This window comes from Hippopotamus amphibius, chromosome 1, assembly GCF_030028045.1.
Source record: "Hippopotamus amphibius kiboko isolate mHipAmp2 chromosome 1, mHipAmp2.hap2, whole genome shotgun sequence".
NCBI lineage: Eukaryota > Metazoa > Chordata > Mammalia > Artiodactyla > Hippopotamidae > Hippopotamus > Hippopotamus amphibius.
In genome coordinates, this window is record NC_080186.1 from 96,109,199 (window position 1) to 96,118,830 (window position 9,632).

Consider the following 9,632-nt stretch of genomic DNA (forward strand, 5'->3'; position numbering starts at 1 on the left):
CCGGCGCCTCCACATTTATTAATGCATTTTCTCATGACAATGTCCTGAGGGAGGAGTTTCCTTCATCCCTGTCAGAGATGTTATGAGATTTGCTAAATGTCACACAGCAAGTGGCACCAGACAACTCCCCTCCGTTTGGATGAATTCCTTGCTTATTAAGTAACCTCCCGATGACTCACTGGAGAGCCTGATAAAGGGACAGAGGTGATCTGGAGGGACACTTTGGCGTTTTAATTCAATGTGTCCATCTAAGTCTCTGCTGCATTCTCAGTACCCAAAACCTGGCCTAAAGTACATCCTCTTTCAATATTTGCGGGGAGTACTAAAATGACATGTCCCTGCTCTGGAGGAGCTCCCAGTCTGGTGGAGGTGGCAGAGCAGGTACACACATTAGCATAAAATAAGCTAGAACATGGAACATGGTCCCCAGAGGAAGAAAAAATGCCATGGGCTTCTGACAAGGACGAAAGCACGCGGGTTGGGGAAATAGGAGTTCTTAGAGAAGGTGATAGCTGAGAGGGCTTTAAGGAGAGGTTTACTTCCTCAGGTGGGGATGGGGGTTTATAACAGGTCTTTGGCCTCAGCAATCCTCTCCCCATCAAACCCCCTGTCGTCCATACCTGGCCACTCCAAACCACACTCTTCTCTGCCCCTCTGCCTTTGCTGCCCCCTCCACCCAGAATGCCTTCCCCTTCTCCTCTTCCCTTGGCTCGTCACTGCCCTCCCCTGCAAACTGTTCCTGACTCACTCACGCTCTCCTGGGGGGTCCCAACCTGGGCTTCTTGCCTGTGGCACTAACTACGGGCACTGCAGTTAGCTACTTACTTGTCCAGCCCCTCTAGTGTTGCTGGACTGTGAGCTCCTTGAGAGTGGACTGTCTTTTATTTTGGAAATTCCAGCAGCTAACCTTGAGCCAGGCCTTGTAAACATTCAATAAAGATTTATTGAGTGCATGTGTATCCAATTTTTGTGGGGCCTATGGGTGGATAATAGAAGATGAGGCTGAAGCGGAAGTCAAGGACCAACCAGTGGAAGGCCCTACCATCAGATGGGGGTGGTGCATGGAGCCACTGGGGCAGTAAGTGAGCCACGGTGGCTGGTGGTGCCCACTGAGAGGCTTACCCTGCAGGGACACGAGGGCTAGAGCAGAGAAATGAGAGGCCACGAGGGAGGAAGGCCCGAGGCTTGTTCCAGCATTCTGGTACACATACAGTCTCTGGAGCCTTCGGTGAGCCTGCACAGGCCCCCCACGTTCTGCTCACACCTCATCTCACTGACAGAGTGAGTTCAAACCCTGCAGCTCTGGCATCCTGCCTGAGCCCGTGACCTCAACCAAGTGCAGAGGGCCTGTGACAAGCATGTGACCCAGCAGCCAGCCCTGGGACAGGACACAGTGGGATGGAAGTGAGGAGCTCCACTTAGGAACAAGGGAGGGGAGGTCGTTCCAGCAGGGGGAATGACTTGGGTTCTTAAAGCCCATTCATTCACTCATGGATTCATTAATTCATTCATTCAACAAACTTTTATTGAGCACCTAGTATATTTGAATCCTGTGGGAGACCAAAAGCTATCTCTAGATCAAAAGCTCATAGTTTAATTGGCAGAAGGGTAAGACATACACACACAAAGAGAGATGCAAACACAAGAGAGGCAGAGACCAAAGCACTGTGGAAACCAGAGGAGGGAAAAAGCATTCCTGCTGAGAGCAATGAGAAGACTCCTGAGCAGGGCCATTTCAGGACAGCCTTAAAAGACATGATTTCAACAGGAGGATTTGGGAGAGGTAGGAAAGGACAGCAGGCTGGGCAGAAGAAGGCCATGAACTCCTGGGGCCAGGAACCATGGTGATTTAGTTCTGTCCCTGGTCCCTGGCCATGCTCAATAATCACGTGTTCTCTTTGCTGACTGAGGCAGTGAACTTCCCCTGGTTCCTCCTCTTTCCCTCCCCACCTGGACCCACAACTGATCACCTGAACTCTCAACAACACTTAGTCTCCTGGACTCCTTTTCTTCTGCCAACCCACACCATTGACTTCAAAGGCAAAACATCTCTTCTCCTGATCCCACAAATCTTTCCTTGCATCCTTGATCTTACCCCCACCCACCCCTAGGACCCTGCTCCTTCAGTGACCTCTGTCTCTCCATCTGCTTAGCCTCTTTCTCTCTGGGCAACGTCCCTTTAGCTGATAAATGTAGTTAAGTCTCTGGCACCCCCAAACCCCCTCACTTCCTAATTAGATGCTGCATTTCCTGAGGATAAGGCTCCATTCAGTAGCATATACATCTCTCCCTGGGCCCCTCAGAAATTAAGGACAGGATCCTAAGCTCAGAAAACGTGCACTGAATGGGTAGATCTGACCCTGTCACCCCCTGGCTTTCTCAGCAACTCCTCATGGTAAAGTGAAATGTTGTGTGTATGACCTCCAGGTCTCTCTCCCACTTCTACCCTTCCTTCCCAGCTCCAGTCATTCCAGAATAATTATGCTGCCCAGAGCCCACTAGACTGTCACTCACCTCTCCTGGCCTCTGTGCATGTTGTTCCCTCTCTCTGGAATTCCCTGTCCCATTTCTGCACCTGGTATACTGTTGATCTCAATGCAGTTCCAAGGTCTCCTCCTCCTAGAAGCCCTCCTGACTCCTCAGCCACTCACCTGCTTTGAACACCATCCAGCACTGCTGCTCTTGTGGCAGTTCACAAGACTGAGAGCTCCTTGAGGGCAGGGATGGGTCTTCTTCAATGATTTTAGTGACTAGGGCCCGGCATTTGGTAGGTGCTCAGTGTTCATTAAATGAATGAGTTACTTAATGTCTGGAGAAGTGCCAGTAGTTTCAGATGTACGTGTCTAATTTTCCTCTTGAGTCCTGGCTCCCACCTGCAAAAAGGGGTGACTCTCCCTAGGGGCCCAGAGTGTCCAAGATGACATGAATCTACAGTCTACGACCCCCCCTCCCCAAAACTCATCTCTAGGAAGACTCCTATTTGAAAATTAGGCATCTAGTCCATGATCTTATTTTTCAAATTCAAGGGAGAACTAGAACATGAGTTCTGTTGTTGTGTTCTAAAAATATTTGAGAACACAACTAGATGCCTAAAAATTAGGCATCTAATCCATGATCTTAGTTTTCAAATTCAAGGAAGAACCAGAACATGAGTTCCATTGTTGTGTTCTAAAAATATTTTTTCTATGGTTTTCTGCTTTCTTCATAATAAAATAGCTTTGGCATTATGGTCTTCTTGCGTAAGTGAAATAGCACTTTATGAGCTTTAAGGGAAGCAAATATCTGACCTAAGACAGGGACAAAGGGAGGGGAGAGGGGCTCCAGGCAAGACAGTTGCATGTCCCCTGAAGCAGGCCCTGGGCCTGGTACAGGGGTATTGGCACCAGAGTCCAGTATCAATCATCCTCAATCAGCAATTATTTATTGAGTGACTACAGCATAGGGAGCTGCAGCTGAATGGAAGAGAAGACGTGCGTGAATCTGGTTAACTTTGAGTGGCTAGTTCCCTCTGGCCATATCATCTCTACTACTTCTGTGAATGACTGCAATTAACATTCATTGAACAACTGCTCTACAACAAGGGTCTGGTTATCTCCAGTACTGACTTTTTACAAACTCTCTAAGAAAGGTGGTAGTATTTCCATTTAATTTCCACTTAACAGATGAGGAATCTGAGGCTCAAAAGAGGTTCCTACTCTGCTCCAGGTTTTGCAGCTAGAAAGCAGATACGGATCTGAAACCCAGTTTCAAACCCAAAGTCCTTTACTAGTGATGGCCAACACCTGCAGGAGTCTTCCAAGCAGACAGAGTATTTTCTAGGAAATTTCTGATTTTATTCTATCACTACTCACTGGAGTTCACAATTGTTGTAATCCTCATTTTACAGATGAAAAAACTGAGGGGCAGAGGGTTCCAGCAAGTTGCCAAAATTCCCTGTCTGAGGTGAAGCCAAATCTTGCAACACCACATTGAGGACGATAGCATCTAGTTTTGGCCCCTCTTGCCTTCTAGCACTGAGCTAGCACTGCAATCTCTTAGATGGAATTAATTTCAGGAACAGAATTCTTTTCTTTTCTTTCTCTCTTTTTTTTTTTTTTTTGGCCACACCACGTGGCTTGTAGGATCTTAGCTCCCCAACCAGGGATCGAACCCAGGCCCCCTGCAATGGAAGCGTGGAGTCCTAACCACTGGACCACCAGGGAATTCCCAGCAACAGAATTTTTACCTAACAGCCCCAAAGAGCCACCAGGCATCATCGTAGCCCTGCCTGGACTCTGGCCCAGACTCCTGTTCCTGGGAGGAGAGAAGGGAAGGGCACTCCAGGCCTGACGACCAGGCTGCTCTGGGGGCCAGCAGCCCTGTGCCTGGGAGCTGGAATGTGAGGGAGAGGGTGGGACCTGCGCCGGCTCAACAATCAGGAGGCTTTCTAATGAATGGACCGATTGGTAGTTGTGGTTCTGTGGGCCACTTGTGGTTAGGGGAAGGAAAGAGGCTCCCAAGGAACACTGCATTCCTGATACTGTCAGCAACTCCAAGCTGGAGCTGGGAGCACAGGCCCTGTCCACCCCCTTGGCTCCAGGATGAAGCCTGCCCCTCAACAACCCCACACCCTCCTGGCCCCCAGAGCAGGGCTCACTCCACAGCAGGATCCAGAGGAATGTTCACAGTAGGAGAGGGGCTTTCCTGGGGTGGAGGCAGCCTTGGCTGTGTGCCGCCCCCATCCTGCCCCCATTGTTGCCTGGCTAGGGGACTGCTGAGGAAGCAATAGCACAGCCACTCTGGAGTCCTCTAGAATGGAGCCTGGAGTAGCATGGACTGGACAACAGGCAGAGTGCCCTCTCAGTCTCACTGTTCCTTAATAATGACAGCCCCACCACCCCGCCCCGCCATATGGCATCCACTATATTCCAGCCAATGTCCTAAGCATTTTAAACATAACTCAAATTTACAGACACCCTATGAGGAAGATGCCATTATTATCCCCATTTTATAGATGAGGAAACTGAGGCACGGAAAGGTTAAGTGACCTACCCAAGGACACAGAGCTAGCAGGAGGCAGAGCTGGGATTTCAGCCCAACTAGCATGGCTGCAGTGCTTATGCTCTTACTCACCACACTTCACTGCTCCACCCATGAGGGCTGCTCAGACTCTTCCTATTCCTTGGGGTAAAGTGCACAGCACCAGCCAGTGGAAAGGAGATTTGCCATCTGGCTGAAGGGCCTGGGGCGGGGCTAGGACAGCCACAGAGATGAGTGCTGCAGACTGGAGCGGGAATCACTCTTGCCTCTCCTCCCCTCACAAAGGGCAACCCTGGAAAGGTTTCCCTCCCATTCATGTCCATGCTCTGGGCCTCCCCATCCCACCTAGCCAGGCTCTCAAGCGAGGAAGCCTCCTTTTGGACTTCCCAGTTGGCACTGGGCAAACCAACACAGAGAACCAAGGCAAGGAATAGCCTTAAATCACAAGAGATGGGAGAAAGGGGTCTGTCCCCCAGCCGTACCTGGGACTAGAACTCTTCCAACCCTCAGGCTCTTCTCTGCTCCAGTTTTCTGGCTCCCTTCAGTGACTTCCAAGAAGCCAAGCCACTCTGGCTCCTGGCGCACTTTATATATTTCCCCATTGTCACACTCACTGCCTCAAGTTGGACTGTCCCTGAGATGTCTGTCTCCCTGGCAGGCTGTGAGCAGGGAGGGCATGTAATTCAACTGTTCAGGATGAGCACAGGGCGGAGCACACAGCAGACATTCAAAAATGTCTATTGCATTAACCCATGAATACAGATGACATGGATTTTCACTTCCTGTTTCCAGGTAATTCTCTGCCTTACTTGCTCTGAAGTCACGCAGGGCCAAAGATAGGAAGTAAGCTTGTCTGTTGCTTGGAAACCAGCAGACACATGATCTTCTTCGTGATTCTTTTTTTCCGATGAAGGTTAGGACAAACTTTCATTCTGGAAGCGTCCTCAGCTAAAGGGTTATAAATCTAGGGAGTAGGGAGGGTACTTGGGAAGCCAAAATTCACTGCAAATAAATTGCTTCTTCATTTCTAGGTTAGACTGATTAGCTCTGAGGAGTTCATGAGCACCTGAGAGAGCCTGTCTGGGTCTGGAAGATGGTGCCCAGCCTGGTGTTGGCAGGAGGCTCAGGGCAGAAGAAAGAGCTGTGCTGCTGATGCAGCCAGCCTCCCAGAATGCCTGCCCTCCAGAGGCAAGACTCCTAGTGGCTTGGCCCTGAAGCCAGCACAAGTGTTTTGGTACCTGCATGGAAAAGGGGTACAGCTGGCTGTCTTCTAGCCAGGGGAAGAGCTGGTCTCAGCAACTATATCAGTCATTTTCCAAAGTATCAAATATTGGCTTTTGGTAGTTTACCAAATACCAGGTCTTCACAGCAGCCCTGGGAAGCCAGCTGGCTGGGAGCTACCATTCCCATTTAACTGATGAGAAACCCAGCCCAAGGATCCCTCCATTATGGCTGCTTTACCACTTTTGTGCTGCCCTGCCCCCCCATCCCACCTGCTGCTGCCCTATAAAAAGGGAGAAGACATGGCGATAAGGGCAGCCCTCAGAGTAAAAGACTTGGGTGGGGCAGCGCAGGAGATGGGTTAGTTTGGGATCTTAGCACCCTCTGGCCATCTCTGCAGCACTAGGAGCACAGGGACAGGAAAGTGGAATTTCCTGTGCAGCCCCAAGCTTCCAAGTCTACTCCACCCACCCTTAGTCCACTTCCCAAAGAGCCCTGGACCACTTTAGTGGGAGAAAGAAAGAAGAAGAGAGAGAGAAGAAAAAGAAGGAGGAGGAAGAGGAGGAGGTGGAGGTGGAGGAGGAGGGAGGGAGGGAGGAAGGGAGCAAGGGAGGGAAAAAGAAAGGAATGAAGAGGGAATGAAATAAAGTGGAAAAAGAAAGATATAAAGAGGGGAAGGAAAAAAAGGAAAGAGGGAAAGAAAGAAAAAGAAAGAAAGAAAGAAAGAAAGAAAGAAAGAAAGAAAGAAAGAAAGAAAGAAAGAAAGAAAGAAAAAAGAAAGAAAGAAGAAAGAAAGAGAGAAAGAAGAAAGAAAGAGAGAAAGAAAGGAAGGAAGGAAGAAAAAGAGAGAAAAAAGAAAGGACGGAAGGAGGAAAGAAAGAAAGAAAGAAAGAAAAAGAAAGAGAAAGAAAGAGGGAGAGAAAGAAAGAGGGAAATAAAGAAAGAGGAAGGAAGCAAGGAAGGAAGGAAGAAAATGAAAGAGAAAGGAGTCCTTTGTGATAGAAGTCAGCTCCCTAGAAAAGATTTCAAGGGGAAATTGCTTGTCAAAAAATTTCAAGGAAATGACATTTCGACAACTAGCAAATGAAGCTTTCCTCCCACTTCCTGCCATCCATCTCCATTTCTCCCTTTTCAGTCTCTCTCCTCCCACCCTTGGTTCATTCCCCTGGCAAGCGTGGTCCCTCTGGTACTCCCTTCTGCCCTCCTCCAGGGTCAGCTGAGCACTGCCTTCTTGATGATGCTACATTAGGAAATCATTGAAACCCCAAATCTTGGATTGTTCCAAATTCCTATATGCCTCCCCTAGGACCCTGCTCCGGACATGACTCCGCCAGTAGTCAGCAGGGACAACAGCAGCTACTCTGACCAGGGAGAACACAAGGGACCCAGAGTTGGGTCACTCCAGGCCTCACTCCTGAGGTCCCCACCCCATACTGTGCCAATCACGTGTGACTCTGGAGGATGTGACTTTGCCTGTCTGAGCCTCTGTTTGCTTATTTGAGGCAATAAGGGTGGAACAGCTTCTAGGTCAGGTCTGTGATTCCAAAACTCTATGAGCACCGATGGGCACACACAGGCTTGCACAGGTGTGAACAGGTAAGGAGCCATGTGCAGATGGAAACCATCCTGCTGGCTTGGCCCTGAGATCCAGCCAGAGCCTGCCTGCCCAAAGTCTCCCAGCCAGACAAGCAGGGGCTGGAGTATCTGGCCAATGCAGGAGAGAGAACAGGAGATGCTGTCCAGAGGAGCTCCACCAGGCACGCCATAAGCTCCTCTAGCCTCAATTTCCCTGTGTCTGGTGGTAAAGCTCGCCTGAGGTCAAGCAGATTCACAACCTCTCTTTTTAAGGTAACAGAGATGAGACAGCTACAAGTCCCACTGTGGAGTCACAGTTTTCCTGGACCTTGCTCATCCCTCTGCAGCTCCACGCAGGCAGAGTCTACAATTCCAAAGTGTTCTTTCATAACCAAGCACTTATTCTGTGCTGTTCATTGCCCCAGAGACCCCCATATGTCACCCATTTGACCTCTCAACCACTTTTTGAGGAAAGGGCTTATTGTTGCCATTGTCAAATGAAAAAAGAGGGACTCAGAGGGCATAAGGGCTTTGTCACACAGCAAATGAATGGTAGAGCTGGGACTAAAGTCTGGCATTGGGACTCCCAGATCTACTGCACTGCTCTTGTGCCACTGCTTAACACCCATGTGAGTGCACAGATAATACTAATACTAATACTAATGCATAATTAGCACTAGCTAATATCAATAGCACTTACTACCTTCAGGTCCTGTGCTAAACACTTCACAGGCATCATCCCATTAAAACCTCAACACTTTCGTGAGAAAGATAAACATCTTCATTTTACAGATGAAGACACTGAGGCAGAGAGAGGTTTGTCCCAAGTCACACAACAAATGACTGGGCAGAGTTGCAAGTAGCTTGTAAGTAGTGGAGTCTGGGCTCAAACATGGGTGTGTAAAGAATTTCAGTTAAGGTGAAACAAGAACCCAAGACTCATGCTGACAGAGGATGGCTGACTTCCAGAGGCAAAGCTGCATCCTAACACCAGCCTCAGTGAGCCCGAGGCAGCATTGGGTCAGGTGGAGGGAACAGGTAAAATTTTACTCCCAGTTCTCCAAGTCAAGAGGTTTATCTCCTCACACCACTTCCTCTAACCTCTTATCAGTCCTAAGAACAAGTGGTGTCAACATATTATCTTAAATCATTTTGTACTGGGACCACTTGACAATGCCCAGGGGAAATAAGCCCTTAGACTCCTTCCTCTGGCTGGGCTCTGTCTCTGGCCTTCCTTCCTCAAGTTTCTGAGCATCCAGGGCTGCCTCCCACCCTTGGAGCTCTGACTACTCCCAAACCCATGAAAGCAGGGATATGCCGACATGCCCATCATCACATTCCCAGGTCTAGTCCGGTGCATGGTATATAGCAGCCACATGGTGCACGTTTGTGAAATGAATGGATTATTCTCTAGTGGGCTCTTTTGATTCAATCACTATCAACTGGGTACCTATTATGTTCTGGGCGCTTTCAGTTTGGAGGTAAAGTAAACATGGGACCAACTTGGAGGAAGTCTCAGTCTAGGGTGGGGGTGTAGTTGCAGCCTGATGATCTAGAATATAACTATCAGCATCACCTGAAATACCTTTTATACTAACACAGAGAATGAATGAAAGAATGACAAACAACTTATCAGGGAGACCACAGAAAAAGGAGCCCGATTCAGTGGGACCGCAAGAAGAGGAAATATTAATCTGCCTGAAGAGTCGAAGAAGGCTCTCTGGTGAAGGATGTGCTGTGATTTCAGCCTTGAAGGATGAGGTGTCTGCCTTAAGGACAAGTGGGGAAAGGCGCATTCTAAGCAGAGGGACCCTTAC